Below are 18,707 nucleotides of genomic sequence, written 5' to 3' on the forward strand. Positions count from 1 at the left end.
CTCATAGTTTACACAGCATATTTGCACGTAGCACATGTGGCAGTCACGTAGCACATGTAGCAGTTAGACAGATCTTTAACTATAGGGTGGTTTCACAAATTCTTAAGTATACAATGAGTTCAAACTCTAGGGTAGTGGAAAAGCACAAGACACATGGGTTATCAGTCGGGAAACAAAGGCACATGGGTTATCAGTCGAGAAACATCTGCTTGTTTGCCCTGCCCTGTAGTTAGCCATTCTTGAAATACTGTTGCCCTGGATACAACTGGGTGTGGGGCTCTACTTGGGACAATGGAAAAATTCTTGAGTTTAACTTAGCTGAGAACTATAGAAACTTGAGTTTAATTCAGCTGAAAACTATAGGGACTATTTTAATTTTAATCTTTCAGAATCAGTGTACTTCCACAAATATTTTCATCTACTTTTCCTTCACCACTCATGGTTTTACTTCATGCTCAGGAAGTTTTAACCCACGGGTGAATTCCAGAGGAGAAGACTGTATCCTAGTCCTTCTTTCTCATTGCCCAATCTCAGGGAAGTAATTCACCAACATACCTCCAACTCCCTACTAAATTGAGCATTCTTTACTCTAAAACAGATGGCTTTACCTAGAAGTGTTAAGTATGAGGAAACGGAGAACAATATGGTCTCTTCAAGCTCTGGGGGAAAAGAGTGCCCTTAAAACTGCTAAATAATTCCAGAAAAGCACCCCTTTCCTTTCCACATCACATTGAAAACCCTTGCTACCTTTTCTAAAAGGTGACAGTGCCTCTTTTTATCTTAGAATATCCCCTACAGGTGGTTTGACAAGCTGCCAGGTGATCCCAATCCATTCAGTTAAAATGAGAAGAAGTAAATGTCCCTTCTTAAGAGAATTTCTCCTCTAGATTCCCAGAAATAGCTTGGGAGAATGATTAGCCTGTAATAGATTCCTGTGGGGTGTGCCACTCTTGGACTGTCACAGATGTTTGCTGCTAATAGGATTTTGTGTTCCATGCCAAACATTCTTATGTCACTGTTACTTTTTTTTAACCATAAAATTATGACTAACATATTTGGATGATATTTCCAAGAAACTAATTTCCTCCCAAAGGAAAACCTTGGGGAAATATTCTGGTGAATAAAATTATTCATTTTTAAAAACATCTCATTACAAACAAACAAATGATGCTAGCACATTAATATTTTACTAAACTAACTAATAAATGATGAGGAAGAACTTAATTTATATTATAAATAGGCTTAACAAAGTGGAAAATGTTGGTGCCATTATCAACGTCTTCTAATGATTGCCATAGTTAGATGCTCTGAAGTTAATTTGTTCTTGTGAAAGGAGCGATTGGTAGAACAAAAGCCTGGTTTTGATGGTACTAGAATATTTTCTAAAGTAACCAATATTATCTGTGGAATTACTTAAATTTTGTAGTTGCATCCTTTTAAGGAATTGAGATAAAATCCCATCATTCATTCAAATCCTTTAAAACGTAAAATAGTTAGATCATCTTCACTTGCTCAGTAAAAATGAAATAGGATTTCATTTTCTCCAGCTTAATACTATTATAAAATTTTAAAGGAGATGAATACCATTAAGCACCATGAATTCTAACTCCTCGCTGTTGGAATTTTTGATCAAAGACTGAACTAAAGTTTACTTTTGCCCAATAACAAAAAGGGCTAATCTTTCTCACATGTTATGTCTTTTAAGAACTTTAGTGTCAATTATCTCATTTATTCTTCAATAGCTTCCCAGAATTGATGATAATACACCATTTTACAGAATGAAAAATAAAACATGCTGTGATACAGAACAGAGATTATTTGACATGACATCTAGAAGAAGAAAAAAAATAATAACCATATACATATAACATAACCCCTACAAAAGCACAGTTACACAGTTACAAGTAGCTTTGATCTACTCAAGAAGGCAGGTTTTATGAAGGTGTGTATTGACCAAATGATTTTTATATAAAAATTTGTGTGAGCTTCCAAACAAGTAATTAATTACTACTAGAATTGTTCTACTGTAACTAACTATAAAACTGGGCAAAATATATGAGACAAAAGTATTCAACCATTGAATGGCAGGTATTTCCACAAAACTATGATTACTGACTTGTGGGTTAATGTGTCATAATCACTGAGACTGGCTAAGAACAGGGCAGGCTTCAGAGCTGCTGTACATAGGGTCACGATGGGCCACAGGTAACTCAACAACATATAACAACAACAGCCGAAGGAGAGCTCAACAATCACACCAACATTGCTGTGGCTTTTGGGTTTTGAACACTTTCCTATAGAAAGTAAGGAAGAGGTATAGTTTTAGTGAGTCTTCAGGGCAGAGATTAGATTCCAGATTGTTGAAATAAAGTAGTTAGAAATTGTGAGACTGACCACCTAAAACATTTGAATGTTTGTAGAAAGAGGATTCCAAAACTTTGTGTGGACAGTCACTTTCACTCTTTGTGAGGCTACACAATACCTAAGAGGGAGCTTTACCAGAGGATTGGGAACTGAAGAAAAATCCCAGTAAATTAGTTATAATGGAGTGGATATATTGAAGTTCAAGTTCAGCCAAAATGGAGTGGTCATTGAATACCTTATGCACTTAGTTGAGATAGTGAAAAGTGTCCAAGCAAGGAGTAAGAACAACGCAACAGATTAATTGTCTAGAACTAATAACTCACAGAAGCATACTCAAATACTTATTTAAACCGTTTGTACCAGAATCAAAATAATCTTTCAGGATTAAATGCTAACAGAATCTACTTGCTATATATCTACAAAGTCAACAAATATTGACAAATAATTATGAGGCATCTTGCATTACAGAGAAAAAATTAGTCCATAGTGAGGAGGAAAATAGTGAGAAATCCAGATTGTGGAATTTTCACACTAGCTCTTCTTTGCAGTTATTTTCAATGTGTTCAAAGATTTAAAAACATAATCGTAATGAAACCACAGATGATAATATCGCCAAATAAAGAGATACTTGAAAATTGAATGAATTGGAAATTCTGTAATTAATGATCATAATATCTGATAATAAAAATTATAGCATAATAAATGAGATAAGATAGTGTAAATATTAGTAAACTTCAATCTAGCAAGGCAAACAATCTAATTTGAAAAGTAGAAAATAAATGGTTATAAAAAATGAAAAATAATTGAGCTTCTGTGACCGTGAGTCTACCACGACGCATGAATTATAAGCTTAGATGAAGAGAAGAAAATGGAGCAAAAAAAATAACCAGAATGAAGAAAAATTCTTAAATTTATATAAATGAAATAACATACATATAGTAATTTGAAATTCTCAAAAGAACAAATATGTAAAAGCACAGGTAAACATACCATAGTTTGTTATTGTTGTTGTTGTTGTTGTGTGCTATTGAATTGCCTGTGACTCATAGTGACCCTATGTACAACAGCCCTAAACCCTGCTCTATCCTGTGCCAATCTTACTGTCTCTGATACACCTCCCCCCAATTACTCCAGTCATTGAATCAGTTCATCTGATTGAGGGTCTTCCTTCTCCTGTGCTGTCCCTCCACCCTCCCAAGAATGATATTGCTCTCCAAGGACCAACCCCACCTTGCAACATGTCCAAAGTATGTCAGATGGAGCTTCTGAATCCTTGACCACAAGAAGCAGCCTGGTTTCAGCACCTCTAGGACAAACTTGTTTGTTCTCCTAAGCAGTCCATGGTATATTCAATACTCAACTCCAGCACAACAGATCAAAGGCATCAATTTTCCTTCTATCATCCCTAGTCATTGTCCAGCTCTGATGCATAACAAGTGATTGCAAAGCCCATGGACTGGTAAGAATACCATAGTTACATTTATGAAACTAAAGCTAAAAGAATACAAATATGTTATTCTTATGTTGTTGAGGGTCTAAACAAATTAAGCAGTTTCTATGTGCACAATTCACAGGTATTGCTAGCAGTCTTCAAGTTGTGCAAGAATTCTTAGTCTTCTTTCCTGAATTATTCATTGCCCATTAACATAAACCGAATGCCTAGAAAAATCTTTGGCATTGCTATTGTCAGTCAGATCCTATATAAATTGTTCTTAAAGGAACATAATGTTAAGTAGGCTGTTTTTCTTCCTCTTGTTAGACACCACTGAGAATCCTCTGATTCCTAGCAACCGCATGAACAATAGATCTGAATCATGCCCTATGCTGCACCGTCCATCCTCACCATCTGGCATCTGCCCAATTCTATTACAGTCACTTTGTCAAGCTATCTTGTTGAAGGTTTTCCTCTCTTTCTCTGACTGTCCACATTTCCCAGCACTAGTCCCTCCTGACAACAAGCCCAGCAGGGGAGGTGAAGTTTCACCATCCTGAATCTTATCCTATCCGCGCCAATCTTACTGTCTCTGACACACTTATCCCTAGTCCCCAACTCACTGAGACAATCCATCTCATCCAGGGACTTCTTCTCCTGCATTATCCCTCCACCTTCCAAGCATGATGGCCTTCTCCAAAGACTGGTCCCCCTGGCAACATGCCCAAAGTATGTTAGAACTTCAAAATCGTTGCCTTCAGAGAGCTGTTTGGTTTTATCTTCTCCAGGACTAACTCCAGCACCACAATTAAAAGGCATCAATAAAATACAAGTAAACATCTTTCTGGTATTATCTGCTTTCAATCAAGATCTATCTGACTTTACTAGTTAAATGAAATTACTGTTTTGTTTTACAAAGTTTTCAGTGGCTCTTTTTCATTTAGTGGGAGAAAGCCTTTGAAAACTGGCTGTACAGTCAGCTATAAATTGTTTTCAACTAGATAACAATGGGAGAGAGATAGTTTGGATTAAAGATTATTTTGGACAATAATTTTAGCAGGTTAATCCAGCTTCAGTGGCTCCGTGAAGTCTGGAGCCCATGATTTATTTATTTTCCCCCCCATTCTCTCCTCCCTTAAAACAAGCATGGAGGCAGAAGTGGCATCCACTTCCCAAATACCTTGCCTCCAGAAACTCTATGAACTTGGAGAAATGATGAAAGTTATACAAATATTTAGGTCTTCTGTTCATAGGATTGGTATGAGCCATCTACAACTTGACACCACTTAACAACAACTCCTTATTTTCCCTTTTGTTCCTCTATAGAATCCTTGATAATATTTTTTGTAACTAGAAGTAATTTTTCATTAAAGAGACATTGTTGTTATCATTGTTGTTGTTATGTGCCATCGAGTCACCTGCGACTCATAGCAACCCTATGTACAGCAGCCCTTAAACCCTGCACTATCCCTTGCCAATCTTATCGTCTCAGACAAACCTACCCCCCATTACCCCAGTGATTGAATCAATCCACCTCATCAAGGGTCTTCCTCTCTTGCACTCTTCCTCCTCAGTTTCAGCAAGCAGGGGACATTAGATTTACAACATGTACTCAAATGGCTCATAAAAAAAATTATATGTGTTTATAGAGAAGTGGAGGGGAAAATAGGGAAATGGCTAAGTAATTAGTGAAGATTGGTAAAAACAAATATACTCTTGCAATTTTACTAAATGTCACAATACATTTTGCAAGGAAAATGAAAATTTCTGGTTAAAAGTGGATAGATGATACATGATAGATAGATAGATAGATAGATAGATAGATAGATAGATAGATAGATAGATAAATGGATGATACATAGATCTAGCTATAGATCTATAGCTGTATATATACATATAGCTTCTATATGTTTTAAAGGGAAATAATTTCTACAAATATGTACCATGTTAACAATTTACGTGGTTAGGTTCATAATACCAGTAATTAAAAAACATCTGCTTTATACTATAGTTAAGTCATTTAGATGGAGAGATAATATCAACACAGTCACTGCTTGCTGAAACTAAGGAAGAACTGAAGTGCTTGCTGAAGAATGTCAAGGACTGCAGCCTTCAATATGGATTGAAGCTCAACATCAAGAAAACAAAGATTCTCACCCCGGGGCCAGTTGGCAACATCAGTGTGCATGGTGACGAGATTGAGATAGTTAACAGTTTTAGTTTGCTTAGCTCCACAGTCAACACTCTTGGTACCAGCAGCCAGGAAATCAAAAGACAAATTGCATTGGGAAAGTCAGCTGTCAGGGACCTCTCCAGAGTACTGAAGAGCAACGATATCAGGCTGGAGACTAAGGTGCGCCTTATCCAGATTAGTCTTTGCAATTGTGTGCTATGCATTGGAGAGCTGAAAAGTGACTAGGGATGGTAGAAAGATAATTGATGCCTTTGAGGTGTGGTGCTGGAGAAGAGTCTTGAATATACCATGGACTGCTAGGAGAACAGGTTTGTCCTGGAGAGGGTGAAGTCGGGCTGCTCCTTTGAGTCAAGGATTCTGAAGCTTCATCTGGCATACTTTGGGCATGTTGCAAGGAGGGACTGGTCCTTGGAGAGGGACATCATATTTGGGAGGGTGGAGGGACAGCATAGGAGAGGAAGACCCTCGATGAGATGGATTGATGCAGTGATTGGGGTAGTGGGAGCAGGTGTTTTGGAGACAATGAAGTTGGCACAGGATAGCTCAGGGTTTAGGGTTGTTGTACATAGGGTTGCTGTGAGGTGCAGGTGACTGGACAGCACAACAACAACAACAACAACACCACCACCACAATCAACTGAGTCAATTCTAATCCATAGTGACTCTACAGGACAGTTTGGAAAGCCACGGAAGTTTCAAAAGTGGATCTAAGTTTTTCTAAGGGCAGAAAGTAAAATGACAGAAGCTGATTGTCACATCTTCTTTCCACAAAGTAGTCAGTGGGTTTACACTTTGGGGGTAGCATCCAAATACTTAACGTTATGCTACCAAGGTTTCTTGAAATATTGATTGTTGTTGTCACGTGTTGTTGAATCTGGACTGACTCATAACTGACTCTCCAGTGGGTTTTCAGACTGTAAATCCCACGGGAGGAGACAGCTCTTCGTTATTCCTTGGAGCAGTTCAATTCAAACCACCTGAGTGTGTGTTGGCAAAGCACCTTCTTACCCACAATTCCACAGGAGCTCCTTGACTGGTGTGCATAAAATCCCAGGAATTACTTAAGTTTATAGGCACATTGTTTTTAAGTAAGGTGGTTTGCACATTTCCTCAGAAATTACATTGCACCATTTGTGGCTAAGAAACGAAAAAATGGTTTGAATTTATAAGATTGACATTTAATTAAGGTTCCTGATTAAAAAGCAAAGCATGCCCTAACTTCCAGAAGCAAATCAACAATTTAAGATTTTGATAGAAGAGTGGGAATGAAAGAAAGCCCTTCACTCCTCCACATTAAAATGGTTTATTTTTAAAATGCATACTTTACATTGTGGAAATACAGTTTAACAAGTTCTCTTGGGAATTATGTACTTTGAAAAGGAAATACCGTATCTCTAACTTAATCCACTTCACTAAACATAACTTCCCGATATTCCCCCCCCATGAAATGTGTCAATTATTCTAGGATTTTAATTTAGAGAGTGAACTGCATTAATGCTAGAATGATGTAAATGAAATAAACCTCTGAACTTAATTCAAACTTCACACTTTATTGTTCTATGGATAATAAAGCTCAAGTCAGGATCTCAACTATTATAGTACAACAGTGAATAAATTCTGCATTGTGTGTCTTTAAGTTTCTCCTTTCACAATTCCTCAGTTCCATATGAATCACAGCCTTTTTTCAACAAGTCCTTGTATATTCAACCAGGTGATTAATATCAACAATGATGATATCAGAGAACTTGTGAAGAAAGTAAGAATACAGGAATAAGAAACAAAGTTAATAAAAGTTCCTTTTCTCCTTAAGTTTCCTAATTTGCCTTTAACAGTTGAAGCAAACATTTAAAAGAATGTAGCAGTAGTCTTAAATGAACACGGAAAAGATTATACACTTCTCCAGCACTACAATTCAAAGATATCAACTGGTTTTTTATCTTCCTTAAAATATTTTTTAAAACTAAGAGTAATATATGAAGAATTAAATTATTGCACTCTAAAGCTTATTGTATAAAGTAATCAAAACTGTGTCATACTAAGAAAGGACCCATAGGATAATGGCACAGAGAACAGAACAAATGGTACTAACAAATGTAAATGGTAATATTATAAAAATGAGGAACAGATTTGTAGTCGGGGGTTAAGGAATATGGTGAGAGGACAACCGGTATGGCTAAGAGACAGCATAAGGGATTCTTGTTGAGATAGAAATGCTTGGCTCTAGAAACTATCCTGACTGTAGCTAACATTGTGCTACAGTTTTGCAAAATGGTCCCATTGGGGGAAACTGGTACAAAGGACATGAGATCTCTCTGTATCATTCCCTTCAACTGCATGTAAATCTGCATTTATCTCAAAAAAAATAGAAATAATTTTTAAAATGGCTAGTGGAAAAATTTAACTATGTATGCTAAAGACAAACAACATTTTAACTGAGCTTCAGTAAGTAAAAGCTAGTTTGGTTCATGGACTTAGTAATTAACCTTTTCTTCTGTGACCTCACGAGACTTGGTGGCATATGGTGCTACACTTTGATTTCCTAACTGAAAGGTCGGAGCTTCAAACCCACCAACAACTCCGCAGGAGAGAGACGGGCTCACTTATAAAAAATTACAGCCTTGGAAACTCAGTGGTGGGTCACTATGAGTCAGTAACAATGACTGGATTTTTTTGCCTATAATTTTAGGTTATGTGTTTGTTTTTAACTCACATGTAAATTCATACATTAGGAATAGACACACATGCACATATATAACATTTAATAACTTGTAAAGTTTTTCTAGTTGTTGTTGTTGTTGTTGTGTACCATCAAGTCAGAACTGACCCATAGCTGGCCCTTGGTAGGGTTTTCAGAGACAGTTAATCACATAGGAGTAGATTGCTCATTCTTGTGCAAAGCAGCTGGTGGATTCAAATCCTGCGACTTCAGGATTGCAGTGCAGCTTCTTGCCACTAGGCCACCAGAGTAGGCTTGCAATTTAAAAACAAACAAACAAACAAACAAAAAACCAAGGAAAAAAAACCCAGCCAAACAAACAACCTTAAAACAAAAACTAAAAATAAAACATGGCTTGTATTATTGCTATTTCTTTCTACTGTGATTCTGAGAATTATGCCTGTTTTAGGTAACAATAATATTCTGTGAAGCATTCATACTGACGGATAAATCAATACCTGTCATCACACGTCTACTCCACAAAGAAACTCTGACCCAGATATTCTGATGTTGTGGCAGACACATGCAGATCAAGTGAAATAGGGGCTGACGTCAGTACTGATGTCAAGACATCTGTATCACGTAGTCTCGTGAAGGCCAGAGACTTGAAGCAAAAGCTACTTCCTGTCTTTGCTTTCTCTCTCTCTTTGATCATCAAAGCATTCCAAAATGTGTTTATGCATCAATACTTTAAATTATAAGAAAGATCACACAAAATTGACATAGTGGAGTAGTTTTGCATTTCATGTAAAATGCTACGTTTAAATCTTTTACCATGGTGGTAATAAGGAGCTTCCATGGCATGATGCATTGCTAACTGAAAGGTCAGGGATCTGAATCTTGTAGCTGTTCTGTAGGAGTAAAATAGACGGTCTCCTCCAAAAGAGAGTTACAGACCGGAAACCTGATGGAAGATTGCCAGGAGATGGGATCAATGCCGCAGCAGTGGGGATGGTGTTTTGGTTAGTGATATCATGTGAAAGACTTGAAGAATAATTTCATTTGGGTGGAAGAATTATGAGCATGTAGTTGAGTGTAAATCTAAGAATTAAAAAAAAAGCAATCCCCACAACATAAAACCTCTCATTGTCCTTGAGGTAGATCCAACTCATAGCTGTTCTTCCAGCAGGTTTTTGTTTTTGTTTTGTGCCGTCGAGTTAGAAACAACTCCCAATTCATCCTCCAACGGGTCTTTAATGAGCTCTGGAGGCTGAGTGGTAAGGAGATGCTCTTCCATCCCAAAGGCACACAGTTCAAATCCACCAGCTGCTGTACAGGAAATGGATGGACAATGTCCTTCCATGTGATTAAACTGTCCCTAGAGAGTCAGTTATGGACTGGTTCGGACTCAACAGTTGTTGTTGTTGTTGTTGTTGTTATGTGCCGTCAAGTCATTTGCGACTCATAGCGACCCTATGTACAACAGCCCTAAACCCTGCTCTATCCTGTGCCAGTCTCATTTCCTCTGACACACCCATCCCGATTACCCCAGTCACTGGATCAATCCACCTCTTAGAGGGTCTTCCGCTCCTGCGCTGTCCCTCTACTCTCCCCAGCATGATGTCCCTCTCTAAAGACCTGTCTCTCCTTACAACACGTCCAAAGTATGTCAGACGAAGCCCCAGAATCCTTGCCTCCAAGGAGTAGCCTGGTTTAACCCTCTCCAGGATGAATCTGTTTGTTTTCTTGGCAGTCCATGGTACATTCAATACTCTTCTCCAGCACCACAGCTCAAAGGCGTCAGTCCCTGGAGGGTCAGTTGTGGACTGGTTCAGACTCAACAGTACACAACAATAAAACAAATAAATGAGTTTTTTAAAATCTTACTAGAGGAGATTGCTCATCTTTTTTTCCTTCAAAGCAGTTGTTGGTTTTGTGTACTATTAAGTCAGTCTGACTCATAGCTGACTCTCCAGCCAGTTTACAGAGGAACTAAATTGCATGGGGGAGGGGGGGATTGCCCATCCTTCTCCTTCAGAGTGAAGGATGGATTGAACCATGTACCTTTGGGATTGCAGTGCAGCTTATTACCACTAGGCCACCAGAGCTCCCTGGTGCATCCAAACTCTGCTTTTAAGTTGCCAGCAAAATCTCCTCACCCACTAGGTCACCATATTGTTGTTAGAAACTGACTCATAACTGACCTTCCAGTGGACTTTCAGAGACAGTAAACAGCATGAGAAGAGATTGTGCATAAATGAAGCATCTGGCATTATTTCTCTATCAACTCTGGATAATAAGATAAGGAATAGAGTAGTATTCCGTCTTCCAGAAGGTATAGACTGAGTTATTGCTCCCAAGTCCAAAAGATTTAAACTTTAGAATTGCTTGCTGACAAGCATTTAAGAGACTTTCCACCTCCTGCTCTCTTAACGTCATGGGCAATACAAGAAGCTAGGGGAAACACGGTTGTAACCATTTCCTGTCTAAGACTGAGAATATTTTCTATTTCTCCATTGGATCTAGTCATTACTAGTAGGAAGCACGGAACCTGACGTACGCTTTACTCATATCAAATGTGCAAAATTCCACCCACCTTTGACTTGGTAGCTTAACTTTTTTATCCATCAGGCCCACAGAGCTCTATGTTGGTGGTGTTGTTAAGCGCTGTTGAGTTGTTAGATGCCTTATAGTGACCCAATGAACAAAAGACCTGATGCTTCAGAGATCTGCTATTAGAGAATAGTACCAAATATCCCATGGACTGCCAAAAGAAGAAAGATATTTGTTTTGGAGAAAGTGCAGCCAGGGAGCTCTACAGAGACAAGGATGGTGAAATTTCATCTCATTTATTTTGGGCAAGTTGTTAAGAGGAGCTGGACTTTGGAAAAAGAGTTCATGCTTGGAAAGTAGAGGATCAGCTTAAGGGAGGAAGACCTTCAACAATGTGGATTGACACCATGAGGTTCAAGGGTGTCGGAGATGATGCGGATGACACAGGATGGGGAAGGTTCAGGTCCAAGGTTGCTGTGAGTCCTAGTCAATTCAGGGGCACCTCATAATGACAACAGCCTCTTTCTCAGCACATTTCTTCCTTTTTTATCTCTAGAACGCTATAAGGTATTAACTACAGGTCATACCTTATGAAAACTCCCTTTGCGCTGGATTAGAGTTATGTTGGGATTAAGGGGCATTGTGTTTCCGCCTTTAATCCTTTTATAATTATTTGGTTTATCAGAGCACGAGGAATTATTACATGGCCTCCACATTATACCATTATATAGGTGTATTTTTCAGTACATGATTTGGCTAAATTCATTCTCTCAGCCTGTTAAATGATTGGCTGCAGTACAGTAAAGATTTGTTTTTTTAAAAAAATTTCCTTTTTACGAGTGTAGGGAGATCACTAATACAAAAGTGAAATCTGTTACAACTCACAATTGGTCAGAATAGTAAAAATCACCAGCTATAAAAAGCAAACAAATAAGCAACTAATCACACACTGGGAATAAAACAGTAAGTTTTAGGAAACAAAGGCAACATCATTTTAACAAGGTAGATAAGTCACAGAAACTCTTAAAGTATTAAAATATTTAGTGGCATTAATGTTAAAGTCAAATCAGAGACGAAATTTACCTAATGGTCTCAAGAGTTTTTAGATGTAGTTCCACAAAAAGAGAAGTCAAATTTTATTGGTAGGGATTGTGTTTACCTCTTACTATGTACAGAAGTGGATAATGACAAGGAAAGAGTAAAAAAGAAGTTACTTTTATTTTTTTTTAAGTCTTACCTTGCTGGATAATTAATGTACCCAACATACAATACTATTCCTCAGAAAGGGATATCAAGCTTAGAAAGACGAAGGGTCAGTGAAGGAGAAGAAGGCCTCTAATAGATAGATTGACACAGTGACTTCAGCAATGGGCTCTGGTTTGTTAGAGATTGTAAGGAGAGTATAGGATAGGGCAGGGTTCAGGTCGGCTGTTCATAGGGTCGCTATGAATCAGACTAGACTCGAAGGCATCTAACTATAATGACAAAATATCATGACTCATATTTTAAAATATTGACAAAAATAGTGCTTTTTCTAAACTATCTCTCTCTCTCTCTCTGTGTGTGTGTGTGTGTGTGTGTGTGATACTAAGTATTTAAAATTTCCTGGCTTTAATGTTCTTTGAGTTTTTTGTGTGTGTGTCAGAAAATTATTACAAAATGAGTATTGGACGCTTTTGTCAAGTCATGATTCTAGAAGGAATGAGGGAAACTTCTTGGTCTTGTGATGTTTACTTTTTCTTTTGTTTATTTTCATCTCAAGTGTGCTCAGCTAACAGGAAATATTTGAGTGTCTCATAGCCACAAAAGAACATATTCTTTATTTCTAAGCCAATAAACTTAGCAAAATTAAAAACTATTAAACACTATAAACACAAAATTAAAACTATAAAAACAGCTATTTCTTATTAGAGAATTTCATTGTCTGGTCTATGAGATAATAATTAATGTTTGCTTTGAAATTATCTATGTCTCTGTTGGAGAACTATTGCTTATGTGCTTGAATACTGGCTGAAAGGGTGGAAGTTCAAACACATCCAGAGGCACCTCAAAAGATAGGCACGTCAATCTGCTTCTGAAAAGTCAGAGTCTCAAAAACCCTGCAGAGCAGTTCTATTTTGCAAACACACAACTACCATAAATCAAAATTGACAAATATTTTACTGTTGACATAGAAAGAAATTATTGTAGTTAGGGACCATAGAGTCAAATATGACTCATAGTGACATTATATAATAATGGAATGCAAGTTGAACCATCTTTCAATAGTTTCATGGGAACAGAATTCAGTGCTATTCCGAATTTAGAATGGCCTAGCCTCTTGGAGGTTCATACATTTTCATGGAATCTGGTAAACAACAATCTGGCAAACTGACTGGAAGAGATCCATCTTTGTTTCCATTCCAAAAAAAAGATAACCTGGAAAAACGTGGAAATTACCAAACAATATTATTAATATCACATGCAAGAAAGGTCCTGCTGACAGTTATCCAAAAATGACTGGAACAGCACATCGACAGAGAACTGCCAGATGGATGTACAGGCTGGATTTAGAAGAGGCTACGATACTAGGGAGATTATATCCAATGTTAAATGGATCTTAGTTGAAATCAAAGAGTACCCGAGGAATAGCTATCTGTGTTTCATTAACTATGCAAAACCACTTGACTGTGTGGATCAAAACAAATTGTGGCTATGTATAGATTAATGGGAATCCCAGAACACTTGATTGTGCTTATGCAAAACCTATACTTGGACCAGGATGCAGTTATCAGACCAGGGCAAGGACATATTAGATGGTTCAAAATCAGGAAATATGTATGCCAGGAATGCATTCTAGGAATGTGGCATAAGGATTGGAGGAAGATTCATTAACAACCTGCATTATGTAGATGACACAACCTTTCTTGCTGAAAAGGAGGAGAATCTGTGGAATTTGCAGCAGAAAGACAAAGACTACAGCCTTAAGTATGAATTGAAGCTCAACATCAAGAAAACAAAGATTCTCACCATTAGGTCAATTGATGACAGCATGACGGATGGTGAAGAGATTTTGAGATGATCAACAGCTTCAATTTACTTGGCTCCACAATCAATCCTCTTGGTACCAGCAGCCAGGAAATAAAATAACAAATTGCACTGGGAAAAATCTGTTGTCAGGGGCCTCTCCAGAATATTGAAGAACAAGGATATCAAGCTAGAGACTAAGGTGCACCTGATCCAGGCCATGGTCTTTGCAAATCTTGCTGTACACCAGGTAGCTGGACAATGACTAAGGAAGATACAATAACTGATGCTTTTGAGCATGGAGTGCAAGGAGAACGAACAAGTTTGTCCTGGATAGGGTCAAACCAGCATGCTCCTTGGAGGTCAAGTATTCTGAATCTTTGTTTGATGGACTTTAGGCATGTTGCCAGGAGGGATCAGTCCTTGGAGAAGGACATCATGCTCGGAAGTGTGGAGGGATAGATAGTACAGGAAAGGAAGACTTTGGATGAGATGGATTGACTCACTGATTAAGGTAATAGGGGTAGAAGTGTCAGAGACAATGAGGTTGGCTCAAGATAAAGCAGGGTTCAGAGCTGTTGTAATTAGGGTCACTATGAGTTGCCAGTGACTCTACAGCACATAACAACAACAAACAACAAGTGTGAACAAGATCTTGGAGATTCTGTGTGGTACAAGAAGTTAATCCCCTTGGCTTCTAATTGAGAGGGTGAAGAGAATTCAAATGTACAAGTGATACCTAAGAGAAAAGGGGGGGATTAGTGATTCACTTCTGAAATATTGAAAATACTATGAAGCACATTTCTCCTCTGACTTAGTTACAGTCGGTCTCCACAAATCAGAATCAACTGTTTTATCTTTCCTTCCCTTGAGATTTTAAACTGGCTCGCCTTTTGAGAGTAGAGAAGCATTACCTGAACGGACATTGAAGTGAGAGGCTGGAAAAGGAGGGGGAAGAGCACCTTGAACTGAGATTGAGAGGGTGGAGTCAGGTCAGGACAAAGGAAATCCCGTCCCTGCAAAAATCTGCTCTATGAGCCAAAGGGAATAACATGAATATGACTCTAAACTTTTTACCTTCTACACTCTATTGCTACCCTAAAATCTCCTAGCTTTTATTAAATTTTTTTTTTACTTTACATTATACTTCTATAGGTAGAATGAGTTGAAGAAAGAAAACTAACAAGATGATTAGACTGGATCACAACAACATGCAGTTTATAGGATGTGCAGAGGAAATAGGAGGATACAGGACATTTGAAAGAGAAGATAAAAATTTATAAAGAGGTAAAGCTTTATTAAAAATGGCAGAAAAGCAACCTTTAAGACAAAAAAGTGTTGTGAGAGATAGGGGAAATTTAATGATATAAAAAATTTCGTTTGTGAAAAATATTTAGCCATATAGAGAAGCATGCAAAGAAGAAAAACAATTACACTAACATATTTCTAAGAGATATATCTTTTAGAAATTGGTATAATAGCTTACATTTCAATAAGTACAATAAGCAGACTTATGAAAGAACATGATTAACTCATTTTGACAATGGGCAGGTTTAGAATTCTATACAAAATAACAGCTGAATACTACATTTTGTTGCAGATAGTGCATCAATATAATAACTTGCACACACATATAATGGGTAGAAAGGACAAAACAACATAAAAAATTTCTGGGCTAGCCCATTTATGTATGTAATGCGCATGCCTTATAGAACTGGAGCATCAGTCACACTCATTAAGTGGTCTAAAATAGTGTCTTTTGATTACATTTATATAATAAAAGTATGAACTATGGTTAAGTAGTTATAATTTGAGTGTCGTAGTTAGAAAATAAGCAAGTAAAACAGTACATTTTCTCTGGAGGCTACACCTGAGAAGGCTGGTGTTCTTTGTAGTTGATCTGGGCCAAGGCATGTTGTGCAGGTGATGGGCAAAGAGTTAGGCGGAAGGTTGTGTATGAGGCTGTCACAGCCTGAGTATAGATTGACCCATAGGAGGTGAGAGTCATTGCTCCTGCACCTGGGTCCCATGATGCTGCTGGCTCCATAGGAAGCCAGTGCCAGGATTGTGCGGACACTGGCATGCTCTGCCCTACCTCCATGGAGTCCCAGGTGGTCAATAAAATCCATCACCTCGAGGTCAGAGAAGCAAGCCTGTGCTGTGCCCGCAGCTCTCACACTCACCCTGTGGCTTTCATGTAGGTGAGAGATTAAACCTGCCGGTGAATGGCAGCCAGGCGGCCAGCTGCCAGGGCACAGAGCACAGCACTGGAGCATGCCAGTGTCAACCACCCGAGTGGCCTTTCTGCAGATTAGCATCTACAAATGTCGATAAATACATAGATTAGCATACTTCCAGGGCTGGGCCAGTTACCTGGCAAGGGTTGTTTTCAAGACAGAAAAAGTGATTTCTTCCTACGCTGGAAAAAGCAGAGCAGAGAAGGAATCTTGACAGCATAAAAACTTCTTCAGAACTCAAGTTAGACTGATATTCTGCTGTCAACCAAACCTTCACATCTACAGGCACCGAGACAAAGACTTAACGTTAGGCATGTTGTTAGTCATAAGTTGGAATCAACTCATAGCTAACCCTCCAGCAGGTTTTTAGAGGCAATAAATCCCATAGGAGAACATTGCCCATCTTTCTCGCTCAAAACAGCTGGGGAATTTGAACTGCATTCCTTTGGGTTGACAGTACAGCTTCTTGCCCACTAGGCCATCAGAGATTCTATTAAATCCATTGAGCAGGGGGTAAAAATTACTATTGGAGACATCAACATGAAAAGAAAAATTATCAGCCAAACACAAATTATGCTGGGTGCCATAAGGTAAGGGACCATTAACATAAAAACCTAAGGAAAGGTTTGTACATGGAATCAGTCTTGGTGGGTTAAAAAAGATGAGAATGGGAGGAGAGAGGAGTAAGAAGCAATAAATAAGTTGAGTGGAGGGGAAGCAATATATGAAAATGATTTGGTTGTTATTATTGTTATGTGCCATCGAGTTGAGGGCAACTTAAATAACAACCCTATGAACAACAGATCTAAATCCTGTCATATACTGTGTCACCCTCAATCTCATCATTTTTGACATACTTGAACAATTTTGCAGTCAGAGTATCAGTCCATTTCATTGAAGGTCTTCTTCTCTTTTGGTAACTTTTCACCTTTCCTAGTGTGATGTCTCTTTCCAAGGAATACCCTCTCCTAACAACATGCCTTTGGATATTTTGAAACAAACTTTACCATCCTTGCCCTCAATGAGCACTCTGGTTGCTCTTACTACAAGACATATCTGTTTATGCTTTTGACAGTGCAAGGGATATTCAGTACTCTAACACAAAAATTCCATGGCATCGGTACTGTCATCTTTATGGTCCAGCTCTCAGGCACATAACAAATGGTTGAAAAGATCATAGCCTCAATCAGGTTCACCTTAGTCTTCAAACTGATATCATTGCTCACTGTCCCTTACAGCAGACTTTTCCAAGGCAATACATCTTACGATTTCTTGACTACTGATGCTGTGTGTTGATTGTGGATCCCAGTAAGATGAAAGTGTGTAATTAATGACATGAATCAATTTTAATTAATATTATAGAACAAAATGTCTATGAAAGCTTGAATAAAAATGTATGTTTTGTAAATTTTCACTTAAATAAAAATAAAAAATGAAAGATAATAAAAAGATGTTTTATTAAAACATAAAACCATAATTCTAATTATTACCTTCAAAATAATATTTCTCTTGACCACAAAAAATCAATTTATTTACTATAATAATGCACAGGGGTTATGAGATATGCAAACACATATAACATGTTCATTCAACTCATCTGAACTCAGCTCATTGCCTTCTAACCCAGAAGTGACTCACAGCTGACCAGTGGTTAGGTTGTACATCACATAGAAGGAGTTGCTTATCTTACTCCCCTGGAGCTGCTGGTAGATTCAAACAGGCAGAGAAGCATTACCTTTAGTTCGGCAATGTAACTCTCTGTGGACAGTGCCAATAGAGCCCTGTATTCCATAACGGGTGAATTATTTTCATTAAAGTATGGTCATTCCTGATTAGAGTCAACTCATAGACATGCCCGATTCAGGCCATGGTCTTTGCAATTATTGCTATGCATAAGAGAGCTAGACAGTGACGAAGGATGACAGAAGAAGAATTGATGCCTTCAAGTTGTGGTGCTGGAGAAGAGTCTTGAACATAACATGGACCACAAAAAAAAAAACAACAAAAACCAACAGATCTGGAGAGGGTGAAACCAACTTTCTTCTTGGAGGCTAGGATTATGAACCTGTCTCATATACTTGGGCATATGGCCAAGAGGGACTGATTCCTGGGGAAGGATATCATGTTCTAAGGGAAGAAGGCTGAAAGCAGAGAATACCAGAAGAATGTCTTATCTGTGTTTCATTGATTATGCAAAGGCATTTGACTGTGTGGATCATAACAAACTGTGGCTGACTCTGAGAAGAATGGGAATCCCAGAACATT

General features: G+C 38.1%; 1 pseudogene; it reads right to left on the minus strand.

Moving 5' to 3' along the window:
- LOC102866892 overlaps positions 1–18,707 on the minus strand; it is a 64,496-nt pseudogene that overhangs the window by 40,043 nt on the left and 5,746 nt on the right.

Source organism: Elephantulus edwardii, unplaced genomic scaffold (assembly GCF_000299155.1).
Source record: "Elephantulus edwardii isolate Elephantulus edwardi_28Jun2011 unplaced genomic scaffold, EleEdw1.0 scaffold00077, whole genome shotgun sequence".
Taxonomy (NCBI): Eukaryota; Metazoa; Chordata; class Mammalia; order Macroscelidea; family Macroscelididae; genus Elephantulus; species Elephantulus edwardii.